The 14,661-nt window shown below is 48.7% G+C and overlaps 1 protein-coding gene across 2 annotated transcripts in view; it reads right to left on the reverse strand.

Annotated features, from left to right (window-relative positions):
- The window catches only part of HRH2 (histamine receptor H2), an 89,144-nt gene extending 83,523 nt beyond the window's left edge, over nt 1-5,621 (reverse strand). For both annotated transcript variants that reach the window (XM_027607162.1, XM_027607160.2), the window contains exon 1: nt 5,489-5,621. The gene's annotated coding sequence lies outside the window, so the exon portion shown is untranslated. The remainder of the gene's footprint in view (nt 1-5,488) is intronic.
- Nucleotides 5,622-14,661: the final 9,040 nt, after the last annotated feature.

Raw genomic sequence — 14,661 nt, forward strand, 5'->3', positions numbered from 1 at the left:
TGGAATACTCTTTGTCTACCTGCTGCCCTCCCCATTCACCTCTACCCCCAGCTCTGTGAATCCCGTCCCGATTCCCCCAGGGCAGCCGGTCTGGAGGTTAGAAGGTTACTCTCGCAGCAAAGGTGGGCGATTCCCGGGCTGAAAGTGGCTGAGGCGTCCAGTCCTGGCTGGAGCTGTTGACGATTCTTCCTGCCATTCCTGGAAGTTGGGCAGGGGTCAAGGCCGCCACATGTTCCTGGAGACCGTCCCCACGGGGCTGGTGATAATCAGCCATGCTGCCTGCTCCAATCTGTGACCAACTTGGCTCCGGCCACCTTTCCCTCACTGCCACGGCGCCAGGCAGCGCTGTCACACGGAAGCTGGCATCAAAGGACAGAGTCAGAAAGGCTCTATGAGATCAGCCAGTGTGCCCCTGCCTGGTTTGCAGATGGAGCAGCTGGGGTCCAGAGAGGGACAGTGGCTTGCCTAGGGTCACACAGTGATGAAAGGTGTAGTCATGCCTGGAGCCCAGCTCTTCCAGATCTTATCAGATAGTAAAAGAAAAAAAAAAAAAGATCAAAGGAAACCTTGGGAGATGTGCTAGCAAGGGCCTGGGGAGGAGGGCCTTGAAATTTTCGGGACAGGACAGGCCTCCCTGAGGCTGACCCCAGAGCTGCGATGCACATGACGGTCAGGCAGAGGAAAACAGCCCGTGCAGAGGACTTTAGTGGGGGACCAGCTTGCCGTTTTGGTCAGAGCAGGGTGAGTGAGCAGAGATGCAGTCGAAGGCAGGGCCCAATCATGATCAGGTAGGGCCTTGTAGACCTCGGTAGGGTTTGCATTTTAAAGTACATAAGGGAACAAAGCAACGGAGTTTTGACTTTGAGCAGACAGTTCTGCAAACAAGATATACAAATGGCCAACAAGCACCTGAAAAGATGTTCAAATTCATCAGCCATTAGAGGAATGCAAATCAAAATGAGAGTAATACCACGTCATACCCACAGAATCCAAGTTGGGTAATTACGGTTGGTGAGGATGAGAAGAAACTGGAATCCTCATACACCGCTGGTGGTGATGGAAAAGGTTCAGCTGCTGGGGCGCCTGGGTGGCGCAGTCGGTTAAGCATCCCACTCTTGATTGACTCAGGTTGTGATCTCAGGGTCATGAGATTGAAGCCCCCATCAGGCTCCAAGCTCAGCGCAGAGTCTGCTTAAGACTCTCTCCCTCTCCCTCTGTCCCTCCACCCACTCATGCACGTGCTCTTTCTCTCTCTCAAATAAATAAATAAATAAATCTTCAAAAAAAAGTTTCAGCTGCTTTGGAAAACACTCTGGTAGTTCCTCGAAAGGTTAAACATTGTATTATTATATGGTTTAATAATTCTATTCCTAGGTTTATTCCCAGAAGAAATGAAAATATATGTCCTCAAAATCGGTACGTAAATGTTCATAGCAGTATTATTTATAATAGCCAAAAAAATGGAAACAACCCAAACGCCCATGAACCCATGAATGGGTAAACAAAATGTGGTGTGTCCATGAATGGAATATTATTTTGTTTTTGTTTTTTTTTAAAGATTTTATTTATTTATTTGACAGAGAGAGACACAGCGAGAGAGGGAACACAAACAAGGGGGGGGTGGGAGAGGGAGAAGCAGATTTCCCGCGGAGTGGAGAGCCCGACGCAGGACTCGATCCCAGGACCCTGGGATCATGACCTGAGCCGAAGGCAGTTGCTTAACGACTGAGCCACCCAGGCGCCCTGGAATATTATTTTGGCCATATAAAGGAATGAAGTATTGATACATGTTACATACAACATGGATAAACTTTGAAAACATGCTAAGTGAAATAAGCCAGACAAAAGAGGCCATCTATTATTCCATATACTCATATATTATATGATTCATAGATATGAAATGTCCAGAATAGATACACCTATACATCCCAACCTTGTGTAGGAGTGGGGATGGATTGGGGAATGACAGTTAATGGGTACAAAGTTTCTTTTGGGGGTGATGAAAATTAGATCTGGATTTAGATCGTGGCAATGGTTGTACAACGTACTGAAAACCACCAACTTGTAGACTTTACATGGGCTAGTTTTATGGCATGTGCATTACATCTCTATAAAGCTTCAATTTTGTTTTGAAAGACCACTCTGGTTGCTGGTGGGGGCAGAGTGGCAGCAAGGAGGCCAGGCAGCCAAGAGCACAACCACAGGCTCAGAGTGCCCAGCGCACGGGAGGCACATAGTGACTATGTGTGGATGCCTCGCACAGGCTGATCCCTGTTCAGGAATGTCCCCCTCTTCTTATCCAGGCCTTCTTAACTCTGCACCGTTAAATTTTGCACAGGATCATTCTCTGTTGTGGAGGCACCATGGGCTGTGCACCATGGGACGTTCAGCAGCACCCCACTAGCAGTCAGCACATCCCCCCACCCCAGCTGCGACAATCTCCTAGGGGACTAAACCGACCCCAAGGGAGAACCACTGCTCTAACCTCTTTTGCTCAGCTGGTGAATTCTTGCTTATCCTTCCAGAATCATTTCCCATAGCATCTCTTCTAGGGAGTCTTCATCCTTCATTCTCTAAAGTTTCCCAGTTTTTGAACAAACCCCCATCATAGCCCTGAGCACGCTGTGTACACACCACTCTCCCCCACAGCTGTGTAGAGACGGCACCTTACGTGCCTTTGGGTCCCCAGCATCGAGTACAAAACCTGGCCCTTTGGAGGTCACTACCGAGCCATTGCCTCATCTGCCAAGTGCAGAGATGCATTGCCTCCCCCAGGGTTTCTGTGATCAGGACTCAAATGTGAGTTAACTGATCTGTCCACCCCTCCTGAGTAGGGGTGTAGGTTCCAGATCCAGGCGGCCTGGGTTTGACTGCTGTGGGATGCTGGGCAAGTGCCTGAGTTATCTGACTCTTGGTTTCTTCTCTGTAAAATGGGTTATCTTTGTACCTACACCGTAGGGTTAGCGAGAACACAGCAAATGTCAGATACTGCTGGCAATAACAATTTACTATTTTTCTTTTTTCTGAGGGGCCTTCCAGGATTCAACATAGAGGTGGCCTTGTCACTGGTAAGTATCCCTGTGTGGGCCCTGTCCTGGGTGTTGGCCAAGAGGAGCTGGGGATGGTGGGTTATATTGTCACTAGAAGCCAGACAGTTCTATGTCCACTAATGAGAATATTACATAAAATATGGAAGTTCAGAAATTATAAAGAGTCAGGGAACAAATCTCCCATATTCCTGCCACCCACGGGCAAATATTGTTAACAGTCTTTGGTCTATTTAACTTCTAGTTTTTTTTTCTAAGTGCTTGCCATGAATTTGTGACCATACCCTATATATGCATATGCATAAACATGTTCTCATTCATTAAAAACTTTCCATTCTTAGTAGCCACATGGCTGTCCCATAATTTACTTAATTGATCCCCTACTGGACATTTAGGCACTCTCTGATTGTTGATGAATATCTTTGCATTTGAAAGAGACTTCCTGCATAGTCCCATCATTTCACTTAGATGTCCTCCCTTCTTTTAAAACATTTTTGGCAAAGGAACCTCTCTAGCCTGCCGGGACACCCATTTTCCCATAGCTAGGCATCCATTTTCCCATCATCAGGGATTTCCTCCCCAAGGTTGAGCCAAATACTTGGGATTGTGACTTAATCCTGTTTCCCCTTCTGTGGACATTGCTGGAGATGGACCACAGCTGGCCTTTTCTTCCTGTTGGACGCATCAGCTGGGAGAGTCAGTTTAGTTAGTCAACAGCAGATGGAGAACGAAAAGGAGAAGGAGCCTAGGCCAATGTTAATGGACACGAGATTAACTGGAACAAGGTGGTAGAGGAAGAGAAGTTGGCTGGCTGGGGTGAGCCAGCCTGATATCTGCTTCCTATGTGATGTTGACTAGTGACCTTCCTTCCTTCCAGATCCCTAGAAAAATCACTAGGCAGAGGTAACCCAACCCCATTGCCAGGCTCAGACTCACTTTCTCCAGCCTTTATATAGCAGCTCTTCCTATTACACGTAGAACAAGAAACCAGTGTTGACTGGGCTCCAGCCAGGTGCCAGGTCCCATGCTAGACACTTTCCACAGTCATATTGTGGAGCCGGTGTGATACCATCAGAAGTGCTTGGAATCAGGCAGATCTGAGACCCACCCCAGCATAGGCACGTCCTACCAGTGTGACCATGTGGAAATCATTTACCCCTGTGAGACTTGGTTGCCTTGTCTGTAATTTGGGGGTTTAATGGTACTAGCTTCCCAGGATCCTTGTGGAGACTATAGCCCACACCATATACACAATGCACCAAGTACCAGGCCTGCACAAAGCAAGTGCAGGAGAAATGTTATTTTCTTGTTCCATTCGATTCTCATCATACCTCACAGTCAAAGATGTCAATAAATGTAATCTATCTCACTGCCTTTTATAACCTCCAGCGACGGGGCACTCATTAGTATGAATTTATAACTTCCCATTACAAATAAGATACTGAGGCTCAGAGAGACTCCGCCAGGAGTTTTTTAGGGCAGAATCGGTCATCTCACAGATTCTACGTCTCAGAGAACCATCAGGATGCATGTCTGGAGTGGAAGGGGCGCCTGCTCCCCACCCCAATTCCCCAGGGCCTGCTTCATGCCCAGCAGGGCCACTGGCCACTTCTGGCAAAGGAGACCAAGAGAGGACTTGCCATGTACCAATGAGTTCCCAGGAGGCAACGAGAACCAGGACTCTGGCCGTTGAAGTTAGGGTATGACAGCTGCCATTGGGAGACACCACAACCTGTACTTTCCTGACCCACCTTCCTATCCTCAGAGCCTTCTCAGAGAGCCATCAGCATCCCCGCTCCTCTTCACGGGGTTGGAAACTGAGGTTCACATGGTCAAGGTCAACTGCAATTACTTAAGTCCGCGAACGGGATTCCCGGCCGAGGCCACTTTGCCCAGCTCATCCCAGAAGAAAATCGGTCCAGGCAAGCCCTGCCCGTCCTTGCTACTGATCATAGGGCAGCAACCCAGGAGGATGAAGGCCAGATGCCTGGGCTCCCTGAGGAACTGCGAGCCCCCTTCCCGCCCACCCCCAGCCCTCTACTGGCTTTCCTTAGTAGAACGTCGCTCCAGGCTCCCGCGGACACAACGGCCCTAGAAAACCGCCACCGCTCAGAGCCGGGGTCAGAACAGGGCTGTTTCGGTGCAGGTGGACTTTCCAAATCCACCCCCACGCGGCAGGGAGGACAATGCCCCGGACCCCGCGCCCAGAGCACCGCTTCGAACCAGGGCTGCATCCCGTCCTTGCAACGCCCCCTTGGCGCGCGCACGACCCCCGCGGGTCACAGAGAAGGAAACTGAGGCTCGCAGGCGGAGAGAGTCGTCCAAGGTCAGGCACAGTCAGCGAGCCCCGGGGCTGGAGCTCGCACTCGGGGTCGGGGTCACGACGGCGGCGGGGACCCCACCCGAGCCGAGGCCCCGCGGGGAGGCGGCGGCCGCGTTACCTTGAGCTGCTGCGCGGTGTGGCTCCGGCTTGGGCTCCGGGCTCGCTCGCGTCCTGCGCCCGCGCCGGCTCCGCTCCGGACAGGGATGGAGCGGGCGCCCCGCCCGCGCCCCGCGCCCACTTCCTCGTCTCCGCCCCCAACTCGCTCCTCCTCGCTCTCAGCCGCTCCCGCCCTCCCTCCCTTCCCTCTCCCGGGCTCTCCTGCTCCCCTTTCTTTCTCTCCCTCGCTCCTCCCGCCTCCGTGCACAGCACACTCTCTCTTCCTTCGCTCGGCTCCCTCCCCGCAGTCCCTCTCCCCCACGCTCCCCCACTTTCTCCTAGACCTTCTTTCCTTCTCTCTCTGGCTCTGACGCTACCCCTTCCTCTTTCTTTCCGTCACACTACCCCTCTTCCTCTCATTTCCCCCCTCATTTCCACCACCCACTCCCCCCCATCCCCAGGCCTGCCTGGGTGGGACCCAGCGTCCAGTTGGGAGGTGATAGGAGTGGAAGGGGACTCCCGGCTGTGGCCCAGGGATCCGGTGGCACCCCTCAGCATGGGTGCCCAGCACCCTGCTACCTGGAATCAGGATATAGGAGAGACAGGACTTGTTTCCGGGGAAAAGCCTGGATAATTCTGGGATCAGGGGGACTTCAGAAGACCCCCAGAGAGGGTTTGTTCTAGCTGGAGGAAGGGATGGAGAAAGAGCAGAGGTAGAGAGGAGGGTCTTGGGAAAGGGGCTTTTGGGTATGGAAAATGGAGGCTCAGATGGGAAAACCTAGCTCTTAAATATCAAGATGTCAAGGCTGCAGACGTGGGTGGAGGGAGCCTGGGCAGACAGGATGGCCAAGGGCGTCGTGCCAGGCCTGGGGTAGTCAGGCCGGGGTAGGAGAGGCAGGTGGTTGGATGGGCTGCCCGTAGTTGCTTGGGGAGCCTGATACGAGGAAAGGAGTTTGCGCAGAAGCTTGGCAAAGGAGAGCAGAAGGATGCTGGCTCAGGGAAGCAGACATTTCAGAGGCGTGCTAAAGATGATTGACACACCACCCTAAGCCCATTCTGACACTATGGGCCTGGCCCTGTGCCTACGCGCTGAGATGTGGACCAAGGCCACAGTCCTCAGGAGCTCCGAGGTCACAGTTTCTGGGGGAGGATGTGGTAGGCCACACATCCAAGAACGACAGCAAGAGCTTCCAAGCGGGTCTGGGGGACTCCATGCTTGCTCACCTACAATTTACAAAGCCGCATAGGTCATCTCTAAGAAAGTGTAAATCAAACATGCCTCTCTGTACTCCCTGCTTAAAACCCTCCCATGACTTCCTGTTGTAGTTAGGATAAAATCCAAGCCCCCTATCACTGCCAACGTGATCTGATCTTATGTCTCACCACATTCTGCTTCACTCCATGTGCCTCAGCCACAGCCGCTTCCTACTTGTGCCCTGAACGGGCCACCCTGGGCCATACCACAGACCATTTGCATTGGCGGTTCCTTCTGCTGAAATTGCTCTTCCCCCGTATCTTCCTGGCTGCGCAAACGTCAGAGAGGCCGCATGGCCTGATCATCTTATGTAAAGCAGTCACCTTCTCGCCACAGTGCCTTTCACATCATCCCTTTTTATTGTCATGAAAACACTTACCGGTATCTAGAATTTTTTGTTTTAAAGCTAATTGTCTGCTTTACCTCACCAGAATGTAACCAGTGAAGGAGCAGGAACCTTGTTTGTATTGTTCCCTGTGTCTCCCAGAGCCTGTAACAGTAGCTGGTACATACTAATAAATGCCCAACAAATGTTGGTTGAGTAAGTGAATGAATAAATACTATAATGAAAATGTTTAGAAAAAAGGTGATTGACCCTGTCAGGGGGAAAAAAGATTGTCTTGAGATAGGAGTGGAGAAGAGGGGAGGGCCGCAGGGCTGGAGGAAACAGCAAAAGACCAGTGCAGAGCATCAGCTAGCCTGGGGCATCCAGGGAGTGCTGCCTGGTGGGCCAGCAAGCAGGAATCATCTTGGGGTGCGGTGGGGTGGACTTTAAGGACACCTCAGGGATGTGAGTTTGGACTTGATCTTGTGAGCAATGGAAGCTGCGGCAGGTTTGGGGGCTGGGTGGCTGGAAAGGCTGGGGTGTGTATCCTGGAGAAGAGAAGGCTTCAGCAACCTCTGTCTCTAGGAAGGGCTCTCTGAGGGAGATGAGACTCCAACTCTTGGACCAATGGTAGAAATAGAATGAGACAGATTTGGACTCCGTAAAGAAATTTTTTAAGGATCTGAAAAGGGAAATTGGCTCTCTGTGGGTGAGATTATGGTACACTCATATTTGGTACCCCTCCCAGAGAAAGGATGCTATGTCTGTGACCTGTTTAGCCACTGACGTGTTGGTGAAGGTGATTTGTGTCACTTCTGTGCAGGAGGGTCTGGGAGAGCAAGTGTCTGCCGTTTCACTTTCTTCTGTCATGAGACTGGTTCTATTCAGGCGACGTTTCAGGGAGAGGCTGCTTCATCATATTGAGCCCCAGAACCCCCACCCAGCTCCGCGTGGGCACATAATGTGACCGAGAGATCAATTTGTTGTAGGCCATTTGGATTTCTAAGTCATCTGATGTTGCAGGGTACTCGTAGCCCTCGGTGTTCCTCACTGAGTTAGAGGTACAGTCAAGCTGGTGTCGGCACTTCTTAGCTATGGTAGATTTTCAAAGATGGCCACAATTGGGCCCAAGGTCCTCTGCAATATGGCAGCACCCCCAGCAAGAGGGGTCCCTTCCCCTAGACTGGGCCTGCCTCGTGACTGGCTTTTTTTTTTTTAAGATTTTATTTATTTATTTGACAGAGAGAGCACAAGCGGGGGCGGGGGGGGGGGGTGCAGGAGCAGAGTGAGAGGGAGAAGCAGGCTTCCCACCGAGCAGGGAGCCTGGTGTGGGGCTCGATCCCAGGACCCTGGGATCATGACCCGAGCTGAAGGCAGACACTTAACCTTAACTGACTGAGCCACCCAGGCCGCCCCATGACTGGCTCTAACTGACAGAACCCAGCGGAAGTGGTATTATGTGGCTCCTGAGGCTGGGCTCTATGAAGCCTTGGTGCTGCAGCTCTCAATGTCTTGGAATAATGCTCTGAGACCACCAGGCTGTGAAGACATCTGGGATGAAGGGCCACACGCAGAGAGACAGCCAGCTGTCCCAGGTCTCATGGCCACATGGGTGAGCCCAGGCAAGACCAGCAGAAGAACCACTCAGCTCACCCACAGAACTGAAAGAAATGATGCATCTTTGTTGTTTTAAGTCAGTAAATTTTGGGATGGTTTCTAACAAAGCAATGAATTAGGAAAGGGGCTTTGGGGGAGAATCAGTTCCTATCTCTGAGCCCATTCCCTTGACCATTAAATAAAAGTAACAGCAATGTCTGCCTCAAAGAGTTTAGATGAGGCTCAGATGAAAAAAGAAATGGATATTAAATTCATTCGTTCATTCAACACACGTCAACTGGATCTACCAAGTTTCAGGCCCCAGGTTAACTCTGGGATACGGCAATGAACCAGATAGGCAAGGATTGGGAATGTGAGGAGGAAAAAGACAATGAACAAGGCAGATAATTTCAGCTAAAGATAATAGGTACAAGGAAAGCAAAGCAGGATAATGTGATTGAGAGTGACTGGGGGCAGCGCTTTGTTCATGATGGTTGGAGAAGGATTTTCTTAGCTCATGACTTTTGAGCCCAGGCATACGTGACGATAATGGGGAGCAGCGTTCCACATAGGAGAAGCAGTAAGTAAGTGTAAATGCCTCAAGGTAGGGAGAAGTGCATCATGGCTGAGTGCATGAAGGAGAGGGAAGATGTTTGGGGATGGTGTTGCTGCAAGGCCATGGTAAGGCGAGTGGATTTCATCCTAAATGAAATAGAGCTGAGGAAGGATTTTAACAGGGAAGCGATACCCTTATACTCTATAAAGCGAGTTAGTACTGGAGTTATTGCTGGAGTCAATTCATGGTTGGTCCCCCCACAGACTGGGATAACATTTGCAACCCTTTCCAGCTCTAAAAGTTTCTAGCTCTGTATTAGATCTGAAAAGCCTTTGGAAACTACTAAACACGATCATGTAGGAAGTCATCATTTGCAAGAGGGCTTTGGGATCTGATAGCCCAAATTTTCTTCTTGCTCTGAATACTTAATAAAAACCACCTTTCAAAGGAAACAGAAGAAGCTTCTTCTTCTAAGAAAATCCAAACCACTATTTGACCAAAATAGAAAAACAAAAAAACAAAACAAAAAAAACCCCCCAAAACGTGCTTCTTTGGATGAGTAATCTCTGCCGAGTCTGACAGCTTAAAATTGAAAAAAAAAATGCAACAATTAAGATAACGAATGACATGGCATAGCGATAACATTTACTGAAGTGGTCTGCGGAAAATTCCAGCGAAACCCACTGGGTTTTGTCATCAGCTGTTTCTCATCTCTGTCCTGGGCTCTGGGGTGGCTCTGGTTTTGCAGTAGGGCACCTGAGACTGTGATTAGGATGTGTGGGGTGTAGAAATTCTTGGTCGTCCTGTGCTCTGAGTCTTGAGAGAGGCTTTGGAAAGGTCACAGGGCTGGGAGTCCCCCAGTGAATGCAGTTGGTTCCTGCCCCACAACGGCTACTCCAAAGAACCCAGACTTGGCTATTTCCCCAGTGTCTCCAACATTATATATGCCCCAGTTCTGGCTTACAAGCTAGGAAGGAACACAATTTGTTGAATATCCACCATCTTCTGTGCTGGATTTTTTGCATCCATCATCTCAAATAATTCTTGCCATAGCTCTGTGAGGTAGATATTATTATTACCTGCCAACATCACTCTTTCATAGATGAGGAAGCTGAATCTCAGAAAGTTAGAGTTTTCTCCAAGGTCGCACAGCTAGCTGGGGAATTCACTTGACGGGTTCCAAAGCCCCATCTTTGAGCCAGTCTGCTCTCCTGGTGCACTCCACTAGCAAAAAGGAGAATGTTCTGTGGGAACCCAGAGCTGGAAATGATGCATTTAGCCTGGGTCTCCAGCCAGCCAGCCCACCCTATGGATTTTGGACTTACCAGCCTCCATAATGGCATGAGCCAATTCCTTAAAATATATCTGTCTATATCCACATGCTCTTGCTTCTGTTTCTCTGGAGAACCTTGACTAGTGCATAGAATAAGAGCTATTCGCCATTTCCTAAAGGAAGGATTTCCTAAGAGCAGCTAGCTGGAGGATGTGTTGGCTGATACAGGCAGCCCAGAACTGGGGCTCAAGTAAGAGCGCAAAGGGCCCAGAATGAAGGAAAAGCCAGATTTTGGAATCATGCTTAGCTGAACCCCTGGGAGCCTGGCTGGGTCAATCAGAGTCCCAGGCGGCAAGGAGTTTGGATGTGAAGGTCAGAAGGTGAGCCTGAGACCCAGCCAAGGACGACTTGGGAAACCCGTTTCTGATTGGGGGGGTGAGGAGGTGGCGGGTGGAGGTGGCAGGCAGCGGGCACTGCTGTTGTCTACAACAGTGATTTCCACCGGGCTGTCCCAGCCTCCATTCTAGATGGAGATTGATATGTGACCTGGTTCAGCCAATGAGAAGAAGGGGAAATTTTGCCTGGGGGGGGGGGGCGGATGGTGAAAATTTCCCCTCGTATAACAGGAGAGACAGACACACCTTCTCCTGCTTGTTCGGTTACTTCCTTCTTTTGATCCTGAAGCAGAGGCAGCCATGTTGTGACCATGAGGGAAAAACTATGAGTACTGCAAAGAAATGGACTCAAAACCTAATATTACAGGGCTTCTGGGCCAACGTTTTCACTTGTAAGAGAATAAGCCCCCTCCGCCTTAAGTCAGGGTTTCTATGATTCACAGCTGAACACACTCTGATTCGAGGAGGAAGTACACGAACATGCAATAGTATGACCTCATCCCTAATTTGTTGCCCTTTGAGAGTACAGTGATGCAATTTTCCTCTGCTGGGACGTTTTTCCTCTCTATTCTCCACCTGCTCTGGTGTTGCGCTTAGGTCTCACTTTCTATGCAAGTTCAACCTTAAGTTCCCAGGCTGGGTCCCACGCCCCTCTTCAGGGCCTTCTTAGCCTGGTGCACCTTCACAAGATGGTGAACGCCTCACCAAATGGGTGCTTGGTGGGGGGTGGGGGCAGGAAGAATGGGGGAGGGGAGGGAGCCAGCGATCCTTGTCTCTCTCAGCAGGCTTCCACGCTGGTCTCATTCGCCCCAGTCTACCACACGGCCAACCCCAGCTACAAGTGACCGTGTGGCCCTTCTAGTTTCCCTCGTGGGAGGCAGGCAAGGAGAAGAACGCCAGGAATGCAAGTGCTGGCTTGGCCATGAAGCAGCATCTGCCACAAACGATAAGATATTTTATTAAGTTTTTGATGTTTGAACCATATATTATTTGTCTTTTTTTTTCTAAACGGAAATATTTTTATCATTTTTTTACCCATTCTAAAAGTAACAAAGTTTGTAGTAAAATTTCAAACCATATGGGTTAAGTGAGTTTCCTGAAATCTTATTCCTCCAGCAATAAGCCTATGAATAATTTGGTCTATAGCTCATTCCAGACTTTTATCTATGCATAAAAATATTTTTTATGCATTTATTTGCACAAAAAAATGGAAGAGGGTGGTTTTTTCGATAAGAACACCAAGCAGCTTCAGAAAGAGATCCCCACCTTACCCTATGAAAAGTGACACCCTCCATCCCCAGTGTCTGGTCACTTCGTTCACTGCTCATTCCCTGGGGACCCAAGAAGGGATGCTGCTTCTCTCTCGGCCCGTCTGCTCCAATTTCTTCTCCTTCTTTCCTGATCAGCTCCTCCACTTAGGGAAGAAAGCTCCCTCACAGCTTTCTTCTAGTTTCCAAAAGAAAGCCTATCTAGGACGAGAGTATGAATTAATGGGACTGTGGAGGAAGTCACATTCCTACTGCCCTCTCCACCCCGATCCCTTCTCTCGGAGTATTGGCAAGGAACTGTATGATGTCTGTCTTTCTGGTTTTCTTGCTCTGTGGAGGATGATGACAATAGAAGCTACTGGTTACTGAGCACTTAGTATGTTCCTAACATGGTCCTACCATAAGACAGATTTTCATCCTCATTAAAACAACCATCTGAAGCTGATAATGGTTATTTCTCACTTTAGAAATGAGGAAATTGAGGTTAAGTAATTTGCTCAAGGCCATATGGCTAATAATGTCAGAGCCAGGATTCAAACCCAGGCAGTTTGTATCTGACACACACGGACACACAGCACTATAAACATAAATTTAAAAATAGAGTTCTTTATAAAATAAAAACCCAGTAATTTTCTGCATCTTTTTCTGTATATAAAGATTTACCTGACTCTTTTAAATTCTTAAATGATACTCCATTATGTGCACGAACTATACTTTTTTTTTAGCCCATCTCCTATTGATGGACATTTAGTTGTTCCCAATTTGTCACTTTGCCGCCTTCCTCATGAGAATGTCTGACTTGAGGCTTCAGCTCTGTGGCAGTGACTCTGGCCTTGCCCTAAGGTGACCATTCAGCTCCACTTTCTCCCACCTGATCGCCAGCTCTGTAACTGATCTCTTCATTCAGATCTTCGAGGGGATCTGACGGGTCTCAGGCCAGCAAATGAGCACACAGGACTCGGGAGCCCAGAGGGAAGGCAGGTCCTTCTGAGGGGCCAGTGTGTGGGGCCAGCAACCTGCCCAGCACCCTTTCTTTCTTTTTCCCATGTTGCTTGTTCATGACCTTTGCCTGTTTTTCTATGAGAGTGGTTTTCCTTCCTTATGGGCTTATAAGAGTTCCTTGTATATCAAGCTTTGTCTGTGCTGTGAATATACTTTCTCACTTTGTTCTTTGTGTCCATGTCTTGTGCCATAAGGAAGTTTTAAATTGTGATGTGGTTAGATCCATCGATCTTTTCTTGTATCTTTATTGGCCTTCATGTCCTGCTAAGAAAGGCTTTTCTCAACTCAACATTGTAAACCCTTCGCTCCCTTTATTGTCTCTATTATTTTTATGGTTTTTGTCTCACATTTAAATATCTGATCCAGGGATGCCTGGGCCGCTCAGTTGGTAAAGCGCCTGCCTTTGGCTCCGGTCATGATCCCAGGGTCCTGGGATGGAGCCCCGCATCAGGCTCCTTGTTCAGCGGGGAGCCTGCTTCTCCCTCTGCCTCTGCCCCTTACCCTACTTGCATGCTCTCGCGCTCTCTCTCTGACAAATAAATCCTTTTAAAAAATAAAAGTAAATAAATATCTGATCCATTTCCCTTTATTTTGTCTATTGCTTTTATGGGTTTGCCTTACATTTAAATACCTAATCCATTCAAATTTGTTTTTAAAATCAAGTTAATAATCTCTCAAATAATTGTCTCAGTACAATTGGTTGACTAAGCCACCTTTTCCCTACTGATCTGCGATGTCTTGATGTCCTATCCTATCACATGTTTTAGTGCTTATGAGCAGGGACTTGGATTCAGGGCTCTGCTCCAGCATTCATTGGCTTGTGACCTTCTACAGGTCACATATCTCTGGGCTATGTTTCTTTATGTGTAAAGTAGGGATCATCAGGGTTCCTGATTCACAGGATGACTAGGGGATGCAATCCTGCAGCACATGCAAAGCATTCAGTAAATATCCTTATGATTATTATTTCCTAAGCTCCCCTACCTTCACGAGCTTGTGCTTGGGCCCTCACTGCTTCCCTCTGTCTGCTACATGGTCCTAGTTCTATGGTATATATAATGTCCATTAGACTGTAAACTTCTTGAGGACAGGGATGATGTCTTTATCTTCAGCACCTGGTATATAACAGGTGCTCAATAAATATCCACAAAAAAGAATGGATGAGTGTGTGAGTTCCTCTCCTTATTCCATCTTTTGAGCATTTTTTTTTGGCTACTCGTGAGCATTTGTTCTTGCAAATTAATTTTAATTAATTTGCCAAGATCTTCTCCCAGGCACTAATGGGATTTTTACTGGCTTTACAACAAATTAATGGGTCAACGTGAGGAGCATCAACCTTACAACCCCAGAAATGTGATCTGCAGTCCCTTCACCCAACCTCCTGCTTTGTTGGGCCGAGCAAAGCCGCATCATGTCCTTGCTATAGGCCTTGCCTGTTTGCCCGAAGTTTATTCCTGGGTATTTTGCTTTTACCCTTGCTCTTTGGAATGGTATCTTTCTCTGTTAGAGTGACTGAGCCCTTAGA

Source organism: Zalophus californianus, chromosome 5 (genome assembly GCF_009762305.2).
Source record: "Zalophus californianus isolate mZalCal1 chromosome 5, mZalCal1.pri.v2, whole genome shotgun sequence".
Lineage (NCBI taxonomy): Eukaryota > Metazoa > Chordata > Mammalia > Carnivora > Otariidae > Zalophus > Zalophus californianus.